General features: G+C 39.8%; 1 protein-coding gene across 1 annotated transcript in view; it reads left to right on the top strand.

Moving 5' to 3' along the window:
• The window catches only part of LOC111226783 (X-linked interleukin-1 receptor accessory protein-like 2), a 153696-nt gene that overhangs the window by 98870 nt on the left and 33796 nt on the right, over window positions 1-21030 (top strand). The window lies entirely within an intron of this gene.

Raw genomic sequence — 21030 nt, 5'->3', positions numbered from 1 at the left:
GGAAAGGTCAAGGGAATGAATGAAAGGAGGACAGAAAGGAAAAATAAGGGAAAGAAAGAAAGAAAAAGAAAGAAAGAAAGTAAGTGCATGTAAATGTTGTTAAATGTTTTGTGAATTCCAAAATAGGAGTGAAAGAAAAAATTAAAAGATGATGGAAGGACAGAAAGGAGAAGGGCAGGAATGAAGGGGTGAGAGCAAAAACAAATCTAGAAAGGTTTGTCTAGGATAAAAGGAGGGAGAAATGAAGGGAGGAAACACTGAAGGTCGATGGAGGAAGGAAAGATGGGACAGTGGGGGAAATGGTTTGGAAGGAGAGTGAAGAAAGGTAGAAGTAACATTATAACAGTAACAGTCAAGGTCTGTTTGAAGCTACAACCAGGAAGATAGTATCATCCTGTGTAGTGTGTACAGTGTGGTACATGCATGGCACAAGTCTTTAGATTGGATGTGTCCAGTAGCAGCTACAGAGTTGCAGCCCGCTGATGCCCATTCAGAATACAGAACATTAACACTGGTGGGCACCTTAAGAATCCAAAGTATGGTACAAATTATAATATCATAGTTTAAAGGGATACATTAGGATACATCCTCTAGGGACCATGAATGTCTTATGTTTGGCTGGAAAAGCAAAACGTCAAGGGATCTTCAAAGTCATCCTCTGGGGAGCATAAATGCAAAATTCTCCTGGCAATCCATCCAATAGTTGGCACCAACCAACCAACACTGCCATCCCTAGAGCCATGCACAGCTACATAGCAATGAGAGGAAAGAGTAAATATGGTGAATGCAAAAAAGAAAAGAGAAGAAATGGAAGGGAAGAAATAAGGAAAAGAGAAGGAGGGAATGAGTAGAAATGAGGCAAGAGGGAGGATATAAAGGAGGAACAAACAGAGGTAGGAAGGAATAAAGGAAACAAAGGTAGGAATTAAAGGTAGCCTGTAAGTGGAGAAAGCAAGTAAACAAGAATGATTGGATATTTTGTAGGGAAAGAGTGACAACAAGGAAGAAGTAAGGAAGTAGGAAGGAAGGAAAGGAGAGACACACACACACACACACACACACACACACTAGTCAATAAGACTATTGTGTTGTGGGAGTATCTGAGTTGCCGCTTTATCACTGTCAAGACACATACACATCCTCTCTGTCTTCATCTGTCTCCGTTCACTCGCAAGCCACACACACCAGACTACGTAATATAGTACAAGGTGTTTAGCGTTTCCATCAGTGTCATAATGTGCAAACTCACACACACACATACACACACACCCGCGCACACAAATCTCTGTCGGTGCCGTGATATAAACAGGCTGTTGACAGACGTGAGAGAGAGAAAGACAGAGGGAAAAATAGAGGGACACTGAAAGTTGAGAGGGAGGAGAAAGTGCATCAAAGGAATTGAGAGAATAATTGCAGGTGAAAGGAAGATCGATATGCGATGAAAGTGCGATAAAGAATGGATTTTGTTCTTTTTTTGCTCTCCCTTTCATTTGTCATCTGGCGGCCTCATGAATATGGTAATCTGCTTTTGTTTGCAACCTTGATGGAGAGGGTGGGACGGAGAGAGAGCGACTGGTGGGAGGGAAGAGAAAACGGAGAGGGTGAGAAAGGTATTTGACAAAGGTGAGACGGTCACCTCAACATCTGTTTCACTGTGTTTGCATAGGCAAAAATAACAGCAGCAAGAGTAACCCCTGTTTGGAGAAGTATGCTTGAGGCTGCAAGGTCACCAGTTTAAGTCCCTGCACAGGCCAAGAAGATATTAGCAGGGAAATTGAACCATTCGTATTGTTTACCCGGGTCAAGTACTGTTCAAGTCCCACTGTTTCCTATTTTTGCTTCTTCTTATTTGAGACAAACACGCAAACAGATAGATATACATGAATAAAAAAAAAGGTGACTATTAAAATTGATAAACTAACCATATAAAGTAGCAGAGAAACAAATGTCTTTGCTTTGTGATCCTTCAGAGTAAATCTGAGTCCTCCATGACACCTCATTTCCACCTGCACCGTTTTAACGATATGATGAAAGACAAAAAGTTCTCTCAAACCACTACTGTAAGTAGTCGGAATTACATTTTGGTCATTGTAACAGCAATGTGAAATGTGTCTCTTGTCCACATTTACCATAAAAGGTGTAGAGCTGTTTAAAAAGAATAGTATGTGTCAGAATTTTCATGATTTGCTCAGAATCCCTCAGGCCACGCAAGATGTTTGAATTTTAAAGCAACATCAGTAGATGTTTTGGCCACTTGGGGGTATCCTTGTGTAAAACACAATAAAGACATACAGTATAATCGCCCTGTAAAGTGGATGTGATAAAGAATACAGTGGATCCATCAGACTCATGTTGGACTCATGTTTCTGACCACATGATGAATGCAGGCCCACTTGTCAATTTCACTTTGGTTTTAAAATGATCTACTTGAATTTGGTTGATTTTGAGACAGAGACGATAACATTTTCACCATCATTGCTTCACTTATGAGAGACGACCAAACAGTCTATGACAGCCCTGATGTAACCAAGATTCTCTAAAAACTACAGCTGTGTCCCAATTCAGGGGCCATTTGTGTTACAGCAGCGCAACTAGGCCGTCCCATTCTTAAATGCATCTGAGCCATCTTTTCCTGGGCAACAAAGGCTCCAACAGGTGTATCCTCCGTGGCCCAACCTATCCCAAGATTTATTGCACATTGGTAATGAAAATAATGTTGCAGCAAACATCACCAACAGAGAGCCTGATGATTACACTTTTAAATGTAAGTATTGGGTTTCAGCTCAGTTGAACAGCTAACGGTGCAACTGTTAAAAAACCAAAACCTCAAGTTTTTTATAAAAATAAAGTTAGATGTTGTCAGGGTTGCTAGGTGACAGGACCTTTGTGGCACAAAGGTAAAGGTAGGCACAGCTGGTGACGCAAAGTGGAAATCCTCCGTAGATCAAACACATTTCACGTCAGCCTTCGTGGTTTTTTGTGGACCGCGTCCTCCGAGGGATGCAGCCCATGAATTGGGAGATAGCTTCCATCTCTACTACTGCAGTGTTTAATTAGTTTGTTTTACTCTGTAGGTCACAAGTCATATGGAAAATGATGTTATGACTCAGGGAGTCTAAATGGTTTGGTCAAATGTCAAAGAACAATGACCATCCATGGGAATATTATCAGCAAGACACTGAACTACAAATCAAATATTTCAGCTGTGTCAGTTATCTGATAATTAATTCAACACAGTTTTGAATAATGAACATGTAACTCTAATGTTAGGAGACAGACACATTATTTTAGAGCTTTTCTAATAGAAATGTTTTTCAAAATCAGAATCAATTCTTTTCCAGAAATGAGTTCAGTAGCAGCTGTCCTGAAAAAAAGAGGAGTCACTGTTTGGTTCACTGTGATCTCTGTGTCTCCATCACTGTCTAATTATTTCTCCTGCTGTCTTTCCTCGCTCCCTCTCTCTTCTTCAAACTCTCACTCTCTCTGTGGGATAAGGATCCTGTGGAGCCAGAATTGGATTTTTATTAAGTAGAAATCCCCTTTGAAAATCTACCTAACCAAGGACCACCTGTTGTATGTGGGTGTGTGTGTGTGTGTGTGTGTGTGTGTGTGTGTGTGTGTGTGTGTGTGTGTGTGTGTGTGTGTGTGTGTGTGTGTGTGTGTGCGTGCGTGCGTGTGTGCGTGTGCGTGCATGTATGTGAGAGAGTGTATGAGTGTGAGACTGAAAGGATTAATGATTTGAGTGTGAGTGAGGCTGTATGAGGTTGGTTTTCCACCCTGCAGTGCCTACAGTATCTATAGTGTCTGTGTCAGGCTTGACATATATGTTACAGGTTTAAATGTCGGAAGATAAAATAGGATATGACTTCACAGATTTATTTAAATCATATTGGATTCTTGAGTTTTCATGTGTAAGATTTTCAGGCTAAGTCGTATTGCTTCTGTTTTCCTCCGTGTTCTCCTTCTCAATACTTGTACCCTATTTCCCATAAGACACAGCATCGGCCGTAGTTTTGTATAAGCATCTGAATATATTCTCTGCTGCATTCAGGACTGTAACATATTCTGATATATTTGTGTGCAGTTACTCATTTGTATAATCCCCTGATAATTCTCCACTTCCCCGGAGAGTTTCTTAACTTCAGTGACTTTCCTTGGATGTGGTTAAATTCAGACTTGCAGCTATTGATCGTCATGACGCACTGACTGAGACACATATAATAATTCATTTAGGAAGGATTTCGTTTACCATATGAGTTTTAATTCTTAACAGAACCACGTCCTCGTCTAATTCAAATTACTTTACGAATTCATTGTGGATTATGTATTTAGCTCAGAAAAACTATGCTCGCCTATAGTTAAGAACTGTGTGTGTTCTCTCGTGCACGTTAGAAGTGTGTGTACAACAGAATATAATAAGCAGATGAAAGCAGTCTTCATTTACCTTACACCAGCATACCGTCTCTCTTGTTGTAGCAATACAATCCTGTCTTCGTCCGTCTCCATATGTCTGTGCATTCATTCATTATGTGTATGACTGTGCATCTGTGTGTATTTGGTTTCTAAGGGCAGCACTTTTAACCCCACTTAACATTTTCACACCTTTAACAGCTGTGGGAGCAGGAGCAAGAGGAGAGAAGCGAAAGAGGGATCTTAAGTGGAATAGTTTGTTTCTGTCACTTTTAGATGTGTAATGGAGGTTAAGAGGTCTCCAACACTCACTCTCCTGCTACAATAGGCAGCACTGCTCCTCTTAGTTGACTTAAGAGGGGGTTTTATCACCTCAGGACAGTGATACACAGTAAGTTTTGGCACAACTTTGAAAGACACTAATGCTCATGGAAACACAGGTTTCCTAAAAAAAAAAAAAAGGGGCAATTGCTGTGTCTTAGGTCTCATTTTAATGGTCAGTCTAATTGTGGGACATGCTAACTTGTAGTATTGTAGAGCTTGACGTAATGCAAATTATCACAAATATATTGGAGCAAGCACCTCCCAGCTTTCTCATAGTAATGTAGAAACCATTCCCTCGCCCACTCACAAACTACTCCCTATATAATTAAATAATAAATAATAATTAATAATAATTAATTTACTCAGCAGTGAGCAGTGAATTCAGATTTCAGACACTTACTAATCATCATCATTTTTCGTCATCAGTGCCAGGTGTTTTTGCATAATCATAATTTCCCCATCTATGAAACTAAGAGAATTGCATTGTGGGACTGTTAGCAGAAAGTGTGGACATGGACTATGTTTTCGTTCTATTGTGGAATTATTAACGACACTATGTACTAAATGTAGTGTAATATATCTAAATAGGGAGTGATTTCAAACATATGCTGACTTTCAGTTTGTGTACTTCCATACTCACGCTTGCTATTTTGAGTAAGTAAGTAGATTCACATTGACATGAATGGCAACATGCAGTGCACAGTAAGTACCCGAATGGTGCACTCAAAACGGTCATAAAAAAGTGAGTGTAAATCAATGGACACTTCTCATGTTCAACAGTCGCCATCTTGGCTATGTAGCAGAAGGGGAGGAACCACTCACATATTTTAGAACTTCTGAAAATGGTGACCGAGGAAGTCGCCGATGTCGGCCTAATGTCCATGTCGCATGACACAGAACAAAGCAGCTGGCAGGCAGAAATCACAGCCACTTGATGCCATTGTCATTTTTGGTGAGCGGCACAACGGCAGTGTTTGATTTTGGACAACACTACACTGTCAAAATTCACACACTAAGCCAGTGAGTATACTGTGTACACACTGTACTATATGTCAGTGTACTGACTGAAGTATCCGATTTAAGGCACAGCAACAGCCTTTCTTGAATTTCCTTGGAAGACCAAACATAACAAGAAATAACTGACAGTGACCCACAGACGCACTCATGTAAACAAACCAGAAACTGCACATGAGTAAGTAGCTTCTTGCCCCAGCAGTAGATCTATATGACGTTAGCTACAGCAGCTAATCAGCGGGGTACTCTGTGTTTACTGTCTGCCAGAGTCACTGACAAGTTCAAATTATTTATGTTGCTTTGTATATGGAGGTTGCTTGCCTCCAGGAAAACAAGTAGCTATATTGTTGCTGCCTGTCGTTCCCCTGCCATGTATGACCATGCTGGCAAATGTGCTATAGTCAAAATGGCCCCACTTATGAAAATAATGCCAGGCTAAAAAAGTATGATTTCCCTTTTAATAAAAAACATAATGATCCATTTGGGGATACCTGTTTGTTACAGCAGGAAAACTGAATCGTGTAGGAAATGATCCGACTCTCAATCATATTAAAATAAAACACCTAAAGGAAATGTATAAACTACAGCACTACAGCAGGAAAATTAAACTGAAGAATACAATCTTACAAACATAAATAATCAGACTACTTTAGACCTTTGTTGTAATAGTTTTTTTGATATTAATGATACATAAAAATATTGTAAAAAATAATTACCAACACTTACAACCCTAAGTATTTCCTTCCAATCCACCTGTATCTACCCAACTGGGAATGCAACACAAACAGCCTGAAACCACATTCAAAATTAAAATTCTCCACTCACTTGTCGGCCTACAGCTGTTCAAACCATGGATGATGGGGACCAAATTAAATCTTCCATGCAATCCTTCTTTTTAGTCTGCTTTGTTAACCATAGGCCCTAAGATGGAGAAGTAGAACACTCCTGGAAGTTTTTGGACCCTCGAGTAACAGCTGTCAATCAGCCATCACCTGCCACCCAGTTCTGTCATGAAACCCCCCCTCGCAACACACACACACACACATGCACGCACTACCACCACTGAGACCAAAACTATTAGCACTCCTAACCTCTTGTGGGCTCACTTGCCTTTTCTTTCATTTATTCTTTATTTTACTTCTCCTGATTCTTGTTTCTTTATTCAGCACACGGCCCAGCCACCCCAAAGGCTAAAACCATCTGCACATTCCTATCATCATTTTTATTTGTCCATTGTGTCCTTATTTGCAGTGGTGGCTGGTGATTATTTACCTTGGTTGGACTACAAGCTTACACACATTATAGTAGCAATGTTTATTCTGGCTTCAGTTACCATTAGCAACACATGTACAATGTAAAGAAATTCAATGCAACAGTTGACACTGAGAGGGGTGAATTTGACTCTCTGGTTATTTTGAACCTGTAGCAGCGGTTAGTAGTATTGTATTACACTGCACTATGTTGTTTATGTTTATGTTTGCTATGTTTTTATGCATTAGATTTACTTAGTATTAGAAACACCTCAATATGTTGACAGTTGTGGACAAGGGATGAGCAAACCCTAATCCTAACTCTAAATTTAAAGGAGCTATTTGCAGGTTTTGCTATAGCTACATAATTAGTGTTAGCATTAACAGCTGTTTACTCACCAGTCTAGAAGAAATGTTGTGAGTTCAGCATCAAACTTCATTCCTTTACTCACCAAGAGCTGTCTCCAGAGGTGGAAAGCAACATCAATGTTAACTTGTCTCTATCGCATAATTTCTTCTACCGAAGTTAGCATGCTAACCAGCTAGCCCCAGCCCATCTCGCCACTTTCTGATAGCGACTCACTGTAGCCTCCAATCTGCCCTGAAGACATGGCACTGCTCAGATGACGTATTGTAACGTCTTGTCTTTGAAACGCAACGATGGCTGAAGCTATTGTCAAGCGACAATCACCACCACCTGCTGCTGGCAAGAAACCAGGTTCAACAGCAGAGAAAACTTACAAATTGCCCCTTTAAAGCTACACTAATCAATGTGAAATGTGAAAAGCATCGCTCCTAGTGTCAAACCGACAGAAAATTATCTGCAAAGTTCACTGTTCCCCTTAGATGTGCTTTGGCGTTTTAACATCTTTAAGCTCATTGTCTTGCTTTTATGATAGCAACCTCATTTGTTTTGGTTCCGTCCCACTGCTGTGTGTTCAGCAGCAGCAGACAGCTGAAAAAGATCTGATGAGCCCGATGTTACATTACCTGCACTATAATAGGCAGACAGACAAAGTTAGTGACGAGCAGAGGAACGGAATCTGAATTAATGCTAATGCTGCTTTGTGTCTGCTAGATTTGTAAATAAGCAACTGTTTACTGACATGCTAGCCATAACAACTTAAGAAGGTTATAATATGTCAGTTTTGTGTTTACAGCTTTTTTCCCATGCCCGAGTGGATAAAAACAAATTAATTAATTAATTAATTAATTAATTAATTAATTAATCTAAAACAACTTCATTAACCTGGAAGTTATTTGTTTGGGTTGCTGCACAACCTGGATAGAGTGTTGCCTGTACATTAGGTTCATGGTACATCAGTATAGTAGAGTCAGAACCAGTGATAGTCTTTATGATAGCCAGTATGTATTTCATAGTTAAAACGATGCACTGAAAAGATTGTCCTCTTCCTCGATTTTACCATAAAGCATTACAGCAGATTTCCTGTTAAGTCTGATCAGGTGGCAGATCTTATAACATGCAGCATTGATTCTCATACAGGGGTAATGACCTCTCTGAGATGGTCTCATAAATGTATGGTAATCAAACTGATATGTTCAAAATAATGGGCCAATGATTTACTTGTGTTAAGGAGCCACTCGGTGCTACTTTGGAAAATATGTTTTTCCCGGAGTGGGAGCAGATAGAAACTCCAGAAACTCAATGTGAGAAACTGTATCAGCTCTGAATCTGTCGGTGACGTTGAATTGAAAACAAGCCCCTCATGACTGGTCATTTAATTAACCTCGTGAAGCATATCTGCTGTAATCTCCAATCTAATTTCATCTGTTAATTTAAAACAGTTCTTAACGAGGCCAGCCCCCCAGCCAATCAAATGTCAGGTATAGAAGCATAAAGGACTTGTTTAATTAGAACTGTCAGGAAATGTCCAAATATGGACAAAGAGGGAGGCTGGATTTCCTTTTATTACTTTCCTCAGAGAGTTATTAATTCTGTGGGAATCACCTCAGGTGGTGTGTGTGTGTTGTGTGTGTGTGTGTGTGTGTGTGTGTGTGTGTGTGTGTGTGTGTGTGTGTGTGTGTGTGTGTGTGTGTGTGTGTGTGTGTGTGTGTGTTTCGGGGATAAATCAAGAAGAGGAGGGGGAGTGACGGCTAAGAAGAGAGATAAAGTCGGATATGGAGAGACAGAACAAAGAGAGACAAAAAAAATAGGAAGAGAAAAATATTTAGTTTATTCAGAATAATCAAATATGTCTATTTCCAACTTTGTGGCAGCTTCATTTCCTGTTAAACAGGAAATTGAGTCTTAGCATATCCAGAAGTGATTCTCCATCTCATATTTATCAAATAATATTCAGTCTCTCATGGAGGATTGTACTGTCAAATTATATTGAAAATCTGCACAGGGCTGTCTGAGGATTGCATATCACTCTAAACTTGTTGGATGTGGCGTTGCATCAATGGAAAGAAAAGATTTATTATGAAACTAATAGGGGTTGACCAGTTATCGGCCAGGCCAATTATTGGATATTCAGCATTTTAAAATGATCAGAACCTTTTTTTCTTTTTTTTATGGATTGCCATTGAAATAAAATAAATTTTAAAATGTGTTAGTTTCGTTCTGATGCTGCCGTCTCTCCTTGTCTGTGGTCTCGAGCGGTGTCCTGCCCACTGCACTGGTGTGATTGGTTACATGTCATGAGTAATAGCCTATCAACGCTGAGGGCTACAGGGTACACAGACAAGCATAGACAGGAGCACCCACGTCCTACATGTCCATAGACTTTATGCAGCAGTAGATTTGTTTTGGTATATCCGTTCCAAATATCAGTTATCAGTTTCGTTCATTACTAATTATCAGTAGCAAAATTGGCCCTGAAGAACCCATATCCACCGACTTCTAGAAACTCTAAAACCAGTAGTTCCTGTTGAACGTTAATTGTGTTGCCTTTTTAATTTCCCATAAGTAGTCAAAAGTATCCAGTTGCTATTTTCATTTGAGGAAAAACAGATTGTTCTGGACAGATGCCATATGTGATGGTGTGTGCAGCTTGTGTATGTGTGAGCACATGAATGTTTCAGTGTGTAAAAGGGGACTGACAGGCTCAAGTCACACACACACACACACACACACACACAAACACACACACAGACACACACACGAATGATCATATTCCAAACCACGTCGGAAAGAAAACCTCATCATCACGTCATTTTTTTCACAGAGGAAAAGTGGAGCCTGTACTGTCACTCCCATTATAAGTACAAAATGCATAGTTGTGTTGTCCCTTCAGCAGCAATGTGTGAGCAGATAAGTCAAACTTTCAAACTTTAAGGATTGTCTTGTGATACTTTACCAAAGTTATATATAAGTTAGTATCAGTATAACAATATAAAAATAATCCTTTACAAATAAAAACCCTAGTAAAACCTCAGTAAACCGTACTCAAGTATCAAAATAAAAGTACTCATTCTGCAGAATAATTATCTCTCTGGCTAATGTATTATTGTATGTGATATAATCTGATTATTAGATGGTTAACACTGATGCGTTGGTGTGTAAGCGGCCTTTTGACTGTTGTTCTGTAGCTGATCAAGGTGGAGCTAGCTTTAACTATTTCATAACCTTAGGTATGTTAGCCAGGTGCCAAAAAAACAAAGTTCCACTACATAAATTCTTATTTTGGAAGTTTTCTCAAATATTTGCAGTACTCACATACAGTTACTCTGTCAACATGCAGTGCATGGAGAGCATGGATACACAGTATTTAGTTGGTTTTTCATGAAATACTCTGATGCACAGGAAGTGATGCAGTTTGCAGAAAATGACATTACACCACTAGACACAGTATGAATGATAAAGAGGTTTGCAGGGAAACGCAGCACAGCAATGACCACTTGGCAAAAAACACTGAGAGCTAATTATTCCAAAGATCAGTATTGAAATCCCCAGAACTGTAGCTGGCACTAAGGATGGGATTTTGGAAGCGTGTTACTGCCTCATTCACAGCTTTTCTAATAATAGCAAGGATTCAAAATTAAAATGGAATAATTTGTTAGAGGCAGGATGTCTGTAAATAGACAAAATGATAGAGTGAACAGCCTCCCAGGTTACAGCTGAGCTGCCCACTTACTGACACGTGAATGTGTGTGTGTTTGGCCTGAGAGTGTGAAAGTGTATGTCTGTATCTGCGTATCTGGCCTTAGTGTGTGTGTGTGTGTGTGTGTGTGTGTGTGTGTGTGTGTGTGTGTGTGTGTGTGTGTCTTTGCGCACGTGTGTGAGGCACCATCTGTGTTGCCGTGTGCAGCTGCGCTCCCTTGGAGCCCAAGACCCAAAACTCAGCTGTTACCAAGACAACCCCCATACACCCCATACCTGGTCAACACACACACACACACACACACACACACACACACACACAAACACATACACACACACACACATAGTATTCAAAACCACCTAAAGGTCTTACACTGTGTGTGCTTTTACATGAGCAGATGGAAAGAGATGTATCATATATTTCTAATGGAGTAAGTGTGTGTGTGTGTGTGTGTGTGTGTGTGTGTGTGTGTGTGTGTGTGTGTGTGTGTGTGTGTGTGTGTGTAAGAGAGAGGCAGAAACAGGAAGAGACAAGCAGATGGACAGTCTGTGTTTCAGTTTGAGATTTCTTCCCCCTCTGCTTCAGTGTGTATGATATGAAGATGATTTTAGTCTCTACTGAACTTTCTATCTGGTAGATCTCTCTCTTCACTGCCTTCAGTCATTTAATCAGCCACATATCCTTTATGGTAGAATGTCCCTTTGGCCAGGCTCAGGATAAGAATAGCACTGCTTCAAGTTTGAGGTAAACAGGGCTGTTAGAGACAGCACTGATCCAACTGTGTACAGTGGGGTCCAAAAGTCTGAGAACACTTACCCATTCGCTTGTCGAGGATTTTGGAAGTAAAATCTCCGCGGTCTAAATCATCAGTATAAAAGTTGAGCAAATGTTTTCTAAGATATCTGGATAAACAGTCAGAGGTACACCTGTGTAAATTAAAAATGTAAGGAGAGAACTTAACTATGACTCTCAGGGTAAATTTCAGCAGGAAACATTGTGGGTTGTGTTTTAAATCACCCTTTGTTTACTCTATAGTTCACTATACATATACAAATTCTGAGGGTAAAAATTCTGCGTTACACAGTGTGCTAAATATTCCCACAGGGGATCAAAACAGTTAAACTAACAATTACACAATGTAATGTATCGTCAGGATATTTGCATGTGCATGAGAGCTAACATGCACATACACATTAATGTCTAGAATAAGCAGCTGACAGGAAGAAAAGCCAGTTTAAATTCTTCATCCATGCATGTGGGAATGCACAGATAACATGCAGCTTCATTCACACTGCTGGACACTGTGTTGATTTTTATGGGTGAAAAATTATGCTGTTTTTTTTCTGCACCATTAATATGCTATGGTCAGTTATGTTCAGCAGCTCCTTTCAGCTGAGGTCTCGCAGACCTGTCAGCATACTTAGGTACAACACCATACTGTATATATTTACCATGTGCTCTATTAGGAACTCCTTTACACCTGCTTACTCATGCAGTTATCCAATCAGCCAATCATGTGCCAGCAGAGCAATGCATAAAAATCCACTTCACAGCTCAATACTGTGTATGTTGATGGGGGAGGAATGATCCCACGGGAATACAAATTGTAACGCTATAGCTAAGAGGCTACGCCAGTGTTCACATTTCTTCAGAGATGCCTTCAGTGGAGAGGTGTAGCTTTCCTACTTGCACCTGTTCTCTCTGGCAGAGTAAGGATAATGGACGTCACCTCTGTTTGGTCTTAGTATCCACGTACAGATGACAGCTTGTAGGATTCTGTGGTGGAGAGGTATCTCTGAGAACAACATCATAATCTCTGGACTATCATTAGATTATTGATTTTAGCATGTTCTGTTGGGAATTTATTGTGTTATATCCCATTTAATATTGTAATATAGATTATTAAATCTGAGAATAGCTTTTTGCTGCACGTATTATACATCTATATGCATGTATTATACAGGCATATATTGTGCCTTTCAAATAAACAAATTGAATAAACTCTCAAGCAGTTATGTTCTTTGTGTCACCTCACTCTTCTCACCACCTCCCACATCTATCCAGTGATCCCCTGGAGGTCCAGACCTCTGGGTTGAGAACCACTGGTATGTGACAAGAGTTTTAAGCAAAAATTGATAATTGGTGCCCCTAAATTAAAGCCTGAGTACACTCTGGCTCGAGAGGAGCTGTCTGCACTTATTAAGACCACAAGTATTTTGCCAGCGTTGTGCAGCTCTTGCAGAATGTTTTTTAACTCAGCAGCACAGAGGCAATATTTAAGTGGAAAGGATCAGTGCATTGGTTAAGTCCATGTCACTGGAGCATGCTGCTGCTGGAATTAAACAATGTGCTTATGCAAGCTTGGTCTGGCTGCAGCTAGCTGTCAGAAATGGCTAGGTTCTTTGCTGCAACAACAGATGGCATGAAAAGAGCAGCACACAGAGGGTGGACAGAGAGGCTGAGGCCTCATCCGCAAACAGCACAACCTGTTATGTGATGACAACATATAAACACTTAAATCAGCTGTGTCCCCTTGCATGGTGATACATGCCTTTTTAGTCCCTACAGGCGCCATGCTAACAAGGTACACTGGTAGTGGGCTACACTCTCTGGCATAAACTGCACTGTCGGTCTTTATTTTCAAATGATAGAGACTTTTTAGCAGGGTATATATAAGCTGAACCACTCACAATAAAATGAAAGCATGTTAGCTGCTGTATGAGCCATCATCAGCACTGACAGTTCATTGTTTGAAATGCTGAAACACATCCATATCTCTCCTGGACGAACACAATGATTTGATATGCATGTTAAATCATGTCTTCCACCAAAGTCCTCATGTTAAACCATTACCAACCGTGTTAGCAGCTACTTTGGCACAGTGGTGCTTTGAGCTAAATGCTCCCGTGTTCACCATCTTCGTTTAGCATGTTAGTATGCTGACATTTGCTAACTAGCTATAAATGCAGTTGAGGGGGATGAAGATGTCATTAGCTTTGCAAGTATTTGATTATAAACCAAAGTATTGGAAAAACTGAAATGATGATGAAAGATGAAAAGTCAGGGGATCACCAGAGTCATTAGGGTCCATCCTCCAGGGACCATGAATGTGTCTGTACACATTTTAATGCCAAACCATCCATAGTTGATGAGATATTTCAGCCTGGACTGACCGACCAACCAACAGGCGTACATTGCCTTTCCTAAAGCCTAGTATGGCTAAAAATGGAAATGAATGGTATAATAATCACTGATAAAATCATGTTTACACCCCAGTAAATCTACCAACTTTGATTGGCTTTCAGTAATAATTGTGATGAAATTTCTACAGGAACCAGTTTATAAAATAAACAATAGTCATGTTCTTAGTTCACCTCAGTTTTGTACAGATGTGTGTACTCTAGCTTTCAGGATACAACAGGATTGCAGAGACGTTTATCTGACACAGTTTTGTACAATCAGGCCTGTCAACTATGACAGGTTGCTTTTGTCTCTCTCTCAACGAATGCTGTGTTTTTCTCCTTCTAGGTCTTACTTGATATAGTTTTTCTCTTGTCCTTTTACTTCCTGAAGCTGACTGCACCTCAACCATGAACTCCATTATCCTCCCCAAAGCAAGTCAATTACCTCACATTGTACAAACTGCTAAATTAATATCTCTCTTTAACTACTCTGAATGGAATCAGTGTGTAACAATGTCGCTGTAGTTGATATAGTAAGCTAATTAAAACGTATCCATCTGTACTGGAACGCAGTGGTTCCACTGACACCACTGGATTTCCAGGGAAAAGGGACGATTCAATTCAATAACCTTTATTTAACGTTATTCTTGGTGACAAGTAGGCCAAGGTTTAATGAAGGGGCTGAATCACAGATGACATGAAATATAAAAATATATCACTTCTGAGTCTGTAATTCCAAGTCTATTAACGGAGGTCCTTTTTTTTCATACGTACTTGTCAAGTCAACTGATGCTCTGTGTGTGTGTGTGTGTGTGTGTGTGTGTGTGTGTGTGTGTGTGTAAAACCAGTTTTCAGTGATTCATGTCCCTCATTAAGGACTGTCCTACTTCTTTCCTACAATCCCTCACCTGACTGGTATCTGCTTCCACATACAGATAGCGCTTGGTTTTCTCATTTCCTGTGATTTCAAAAGTAACACGATTACTTTTACCTGTTGACATTTGCCAATGTGTCAATTTAATGTGGACAAGACCCGGGTTTACTGGGTGTCCCCTCACACACACACTGTACATACACGAACATCCACACAGAGACAGAGGTGTTTCCGTAATACTCTAGGTGAAAGGTCTTTATACAGACAGAGAGGACAGGAGCGTGGCTGAGCTAGATAGTCACCTATGATGCCACCAACTGGAGGAGCACCACAGACGAGGAAGAAATCTTTTTCATAATTATTTTCAGACACCAGATTTTCTTTTAAAAGTCAGTCATTCACATTCATTGTGTATATGACATTATTACTTATCCTCAGTCGTATCATTAAAATGCTGGCTGCCTTTTACTTTGCATTTGTTTGTTTAGTGCTCACATCATTGTGTAAAAAATCATGTGTGAATGAAAAATCAGGTTATTCAACATCATAATACGATCCACACTGGGATAAGACTCCCAACCAGGATATGGAAACACAGCCCGAAGTATGTGTGCAGCAGTGGTTGAAGAAGTCAGATCCTTTAGAACCTACCCCACGCTGCACAGGTGCGTCCTCAACTCCCGTCATGTAATAGTCAGTAGGTTTAACAAAAGACAACCTGTAATAATGAACAATCACCCACACTTGAAATTAAGTTGAATTATTGACGCCCCAATACATCTCTATAAAAACAGTGGTCAGTAGTTTAAGTTATATATAGGACAGCGAGCAGCAGTGAACGATGCGAGTAGAGCTTTGTTTTGCATCTATTTCAGTGACATTTTGCAGATGAACTCAATCTCTGCAGTGCTGCCGCTAAAGACATCACTATTTTTGTTAATGCTGGCGCCCTCTTTGCTAATAGCCGAGAGAGAAAAAAACCCTTACACACAGCGTGGAAAAAGGGGCATGGAGAAAAGACAAGGAGACACAGAGAGATGAGAGTGAATCTGTTTTAGTGAATAGAAATGTCAAGCAAGGAGAGAGCAGGGGAACCCAAAGAGTGGCAAGTGGAACAGACTAATGATGTGAATAGTAGCTACAATAGTTAGAGTGGAAGAAGCAAAGAAGACAGACTCTGTCTGTGTCTCTATGAATTTCCCACCAGCCTCTGCCCCTTCCCCTCACTGTGCAGGTATCAGAGACTTCACTTCCACGGATCAGTTTCACCTTGAATTTGGGATCTTGTCCTGTAATTGCAAGAACGACTCAAGAACACTGATTACTGTGAAACTCATGTATTTACACTCAGACTGTTAATTTAACAAAATACATTTTAAATAGTAATTTGACAGAAAAATAGATGAGAAGAGATGTTATTTAAACTCTGTATAGCTTATGGATAACAAGTGTGTGAGGTTTGGTGCTGAATTCATTTTGTTTTAGGAAATAAACACGTTCATTAAATATTTGTTTTTACAGATCTCTTTGAATATTTGTCAAAGAAAACTGTTTAAAGTGATTAAAAACTTGAAGATCATTTTGAATCTTAATATGTTTTTTTTTACAACATTACTGCAATATATCAGAAAATAACAAATGTAATCTCTGTTTTTTTAATAGTGTCAGCTTTAATAATTGCAAGAGCTCTGAGATTCTGGAGGAACTGACATATTTTTAATTGTTCCCAACATGACGGCTATATTAAATTAACCTACTACAGTACAGTATGGGATCCTTACAACAATGTAGATTGCATCTTGATAGCATCATATGATATTATATTAGCCAAAACAATATGACAGTCTGAAAACAGCATATTTAAGAAGAACAGTTGCCTATTTACACATCCAGCAGACACAGAGCAACATTAGCATTCATTAGGAGTCATATTTGTAGTCCACCTGTTAATGTAAGTCTGAGTCTTTAGCCACTAAAGGCTTCATTATGTTCAATGACAAGTGGCAAACTATTGGTCTGGCTACCATTCGCTGCTCAGCAGGTCGTGCATAGTGGATATATCAGAGCTCTAAAAATAGCTGCTGAAAGCAGTGAGAGAGAATCAAAACTGTGAAGTTATGGACCATAAGACCAAAACAATCAGCTGAAAAATGCTAAATCCCTCTGTAGAGATGTGTGGAAGTGCAGACCTGGGTGGTAAATATAAGCTTGTTGGTCTTAAGGACCCTTTTCACATTCACATAATAATTTGGATATAGAAATATGAGAAATATGAAACACTGGTTCAATGTTTTCCTTCATGATGCTTTTTGGTTACACCACGTCTCTTGTACTGTGATCTGTGTAATATTGTTTATCTATGTAAACTGTATATGCCTATTCATATGAAGATTTACTTACAGAATCAGTACTTTGAATAAATCAGGGCTCCCACACCTTCCTAAACATCAAATTCAATGACTTTTCAATGACTTTCCGGGCCCAATTCTGTCAAATTCAAGGACACAACATAGCATACTTTGAGACATGGATCAATGATAATTACTGTTAAAAAACTAAGAATTTATATAATGAGAATTAGCAGGCTCTATAAGCAACAAAAAATGAGAGGGCTGACAGACTGTGTGGTCTCCTGCACACATGTAGACGTCACATAGCCTCAATTCAATCTCTATTTTTTGCACATATGATATAAATTCAAGCACTCAAAGACCCATGTCTATTTGTGTCTATTTTTAAAAGCTTTCAAGGCCTTCATTTTTTTCTCAAATTCCCAAGCTTTCAGAGTATCAAGGTTAATTTGATTAATCTGAACTGATATTAAACACTAGAAACATTGCAGCAGTTAACTGTAATAAAATCACATTTACATCAGCCATGTTTAGAGTGGAAGACTGTTTCCTTCATTTGTTTAATTCTGGCTGATAAGAACAAATCAAATATGGAAAACTGCAGTGAGAGTTCTTGCAGTGTGGATGTGGTCTGTGCCAGCGACAAGAAAACAAGCTGAAAACACAGGGCTTTACATGCAGAGGGGAACAGATGTTGATGTCTGATAACCAGCAGTTCCTCATGCTCGGATAGCAGCATTAGAAAGTGAACTAAGGGCAAAGCACAGTCTGGACTGATGCTCACATTCAGCTGCTTCTTTATGTGCATGTACGTGTTATGAATGTGTGAGAGGCGGCATTAAAGAGCACAGACAAGTCTGTCAGCCTGAACCAAAGTTACAAAGACTGGAATCAGATCAGACTCTTGTCATGTGACCTTTGTTTACAAACTTGTGATTGGGCAGAGTGACTCATCCCAGTACTTTTCACACCAAAGGAAACAACATCTAGGTGTGATCACATTCGGCGGAGGTGTGGAGTGATGATGGACCGACTTGAGAAAGCTCCCATCAGTCACTTGTACAAAGTCTTTCTTTGATACCGATGACAACAACACAGCACCGAGCTTTCAACAGTGTTCTTCTAAACCTCCTGCTGCTTTAGCCCCTAATATAAACGATGATGGGACTCTATGATTTGCAGACTGGGTTTCAAGGCTGGTGTTCTGATTGCTGGAGATCGACACACACACACACACACACACACACACACACACACACCATGCTACATACACCCTCATGCCACACAAGTGCAAACAAAGTTGATGATTTTAATCACCATAACATGCTGAGAACACAAACACACCCTCAGGGTGCTAATCAATTACTGCGGAGCACACGTACACACACCTAAATACACACACCTACATACACATACACACACACACACAATCAAGCTAAACTAATTTCACTCTAATCCATTTTTTTTACCGGTTTCTGCAGTGTGTGTGTGTATGTGTGTGTGTGTGTGTGTTTGAGTCTGAGTGTGTGTAGTACAGGATGCTGCCTGTCTCAGCACACTTCACACCATAAAAACCCACTAACACACACATGCAAGACAGAAGTGTACGAGGCTTTGTATCTCAGCTTGTTAAATTTTACAATTTTGAGACAGACAGAAGTCAAAGCCTTCTGTCTTCCCTTTTTCCGTCAGTCAGAATAAATGATGCAATTGAACCAAACATAAAGCAATCATCTGACATTTCCATATGAAACAGCTGCATTTTGCCATGACCAATTGATAAAACCCAGTGTTTACTCAACCTAACCACTTTGTGAAATGTTTTACCTTTTGAAAATGATCGTTTCGAGGATTTACCTCACACAAGGACGGAGACACAACCTTCACAGAACCACCTGCATCTCCTACTAACTCTGCATAAAGCTACAGTAAATTCCTAAAATGTAAATATGTTAAGTATTAGCATTCGGTTCAAGTGCTTCTCTGACAACAAACACAGATATATACACAACCTTTAGCATTCAGTGGTGGTTCTTGACTGTGCTGATAGAGCCATCATTATGATAATACTGAGGTCTATCATAATTATCTGCTAATTGACTGCCTGATGAGGTAGCGCTCATTAAAATGCTCATTAATACTCCATCATCACCAATGATAGCTGTAATCACAGAGTGGTGGTTTCAAGGTCTTAACAGGAGGTTGTGCGAGAGCATGTATGGATGCAGTCTACACACATATGTGTGATTACGTGTGTGTGTGTGTGTGTGTGTGTGTGTGTGTGTGTGTGTGTGTGTGTGTGTGTGTGTGTGTGTGTTGCTAGTATTAGTTGAGCCTTTCTTCCAGCAGCACTATATCATGAGTACTGGATCACAGAACCTGTTGCATACAGCCCTTTCAACACATAAAGTACACACATAGCTTATAAGATAGCCCATTTTAGGCTACATAGTTTTTTTACTTGAGCATCCCTAGGAGTGTCATCGTTCCAGTGCCAACATTCAGGGCTAATGCAGGACGCAGCATGTCCTATTGAAGCATGGCAGAAAGTATATTTGTAGTCTTAAAGATAACTTAGCCTCCTTTCCAACACCCTGGCATAGGCTAAGCATTTTGATACTCTGATGATATTATAATGATAATATATAATGATACACCAATGAAGGATCCCCCAAAGGAGATGGAAAGTGTTGCTGGAGAGAGGGACATCTGGACTACTTCACTTGCCACCATGACCCGACCCTTGATTAGGACAGAAAATGGATGGATGGATGATAATTTAGCATTGACTCACGTTCACTGCAGGTGGTCACTTTACAACTAAAATGTTAAGCATTTTGCATTTCAGGCAACACAACAATCAATGATGTCACAAAAAAAGAAATGTGACAGCTGATGAAAAAAACAACAATGACATCACTAACTGAGGTGTGTACAACAGTTCACATCTACATCTCTGGATGCGTTCCCACAAATCACCTGTTCACCATGGCAATGAATGAGAATACAATTTCATTTCTGTTGGCACTGAAAGTCGCTATTTTCTATGAAGGGCAAAATGTAGTGAAACCTGTCCTTTCCTTCAGCTTGCAGTGGGTTGGCAGCAAAAGTCTGAGCAGTGAACCTGGAAAAACTTCAATTGGCTAGACATTACTGTGGGTCAGAGAGAAACGAATTATTTATGTGAATTGACCATTTAATCAGTAATTTCCTGCTTCACTGTCACATTTTTCCTCCACAAATTGAAATATTGATGAAGTTAGATTAGTGCTACATAATAAATTACAGGTTTGGAAACTGTTTTTTTCATTCATGACTCCACTGCCACCAGCAAGATTGTCTGTTCAGCCTTTAATTTAATAGTTTTCCCAATTCAAGAGGCTCCAATCAGCCACCCTGAGGCCCACCTGTAGCGGCTGTCTACATTGGTTGCTGAGGGTGGAAGCAGGCTCCCCACTGTTCCTGCAAGCATCTGCGCAGCAATAAGACACTAACTTTAATACTTAATATAAAACACCAGCTTTCTTCATTAACTGCCACTTCTTTGCTCAAAGTGGAATA

This window comes from Seriola dumerili, unplaced genomic scaffold, assembly GCF_002260705.1.
Source record: "Seriola dumerili isolate Sdu_G_001 unplaced genomic scaffold, Sdu_1.0 BDQW01000161.1, whole genome shotgun sequence".
Taxonomy (NCBI): Eukaryota; Metazoa; Chordata; class Actinopteri; order Carangiformes; family Carangidae; genus Seriola; species Seriola dumerili.
This window is presented reverse-complemented; position numbering and strand designations above follow the sequence as displayed.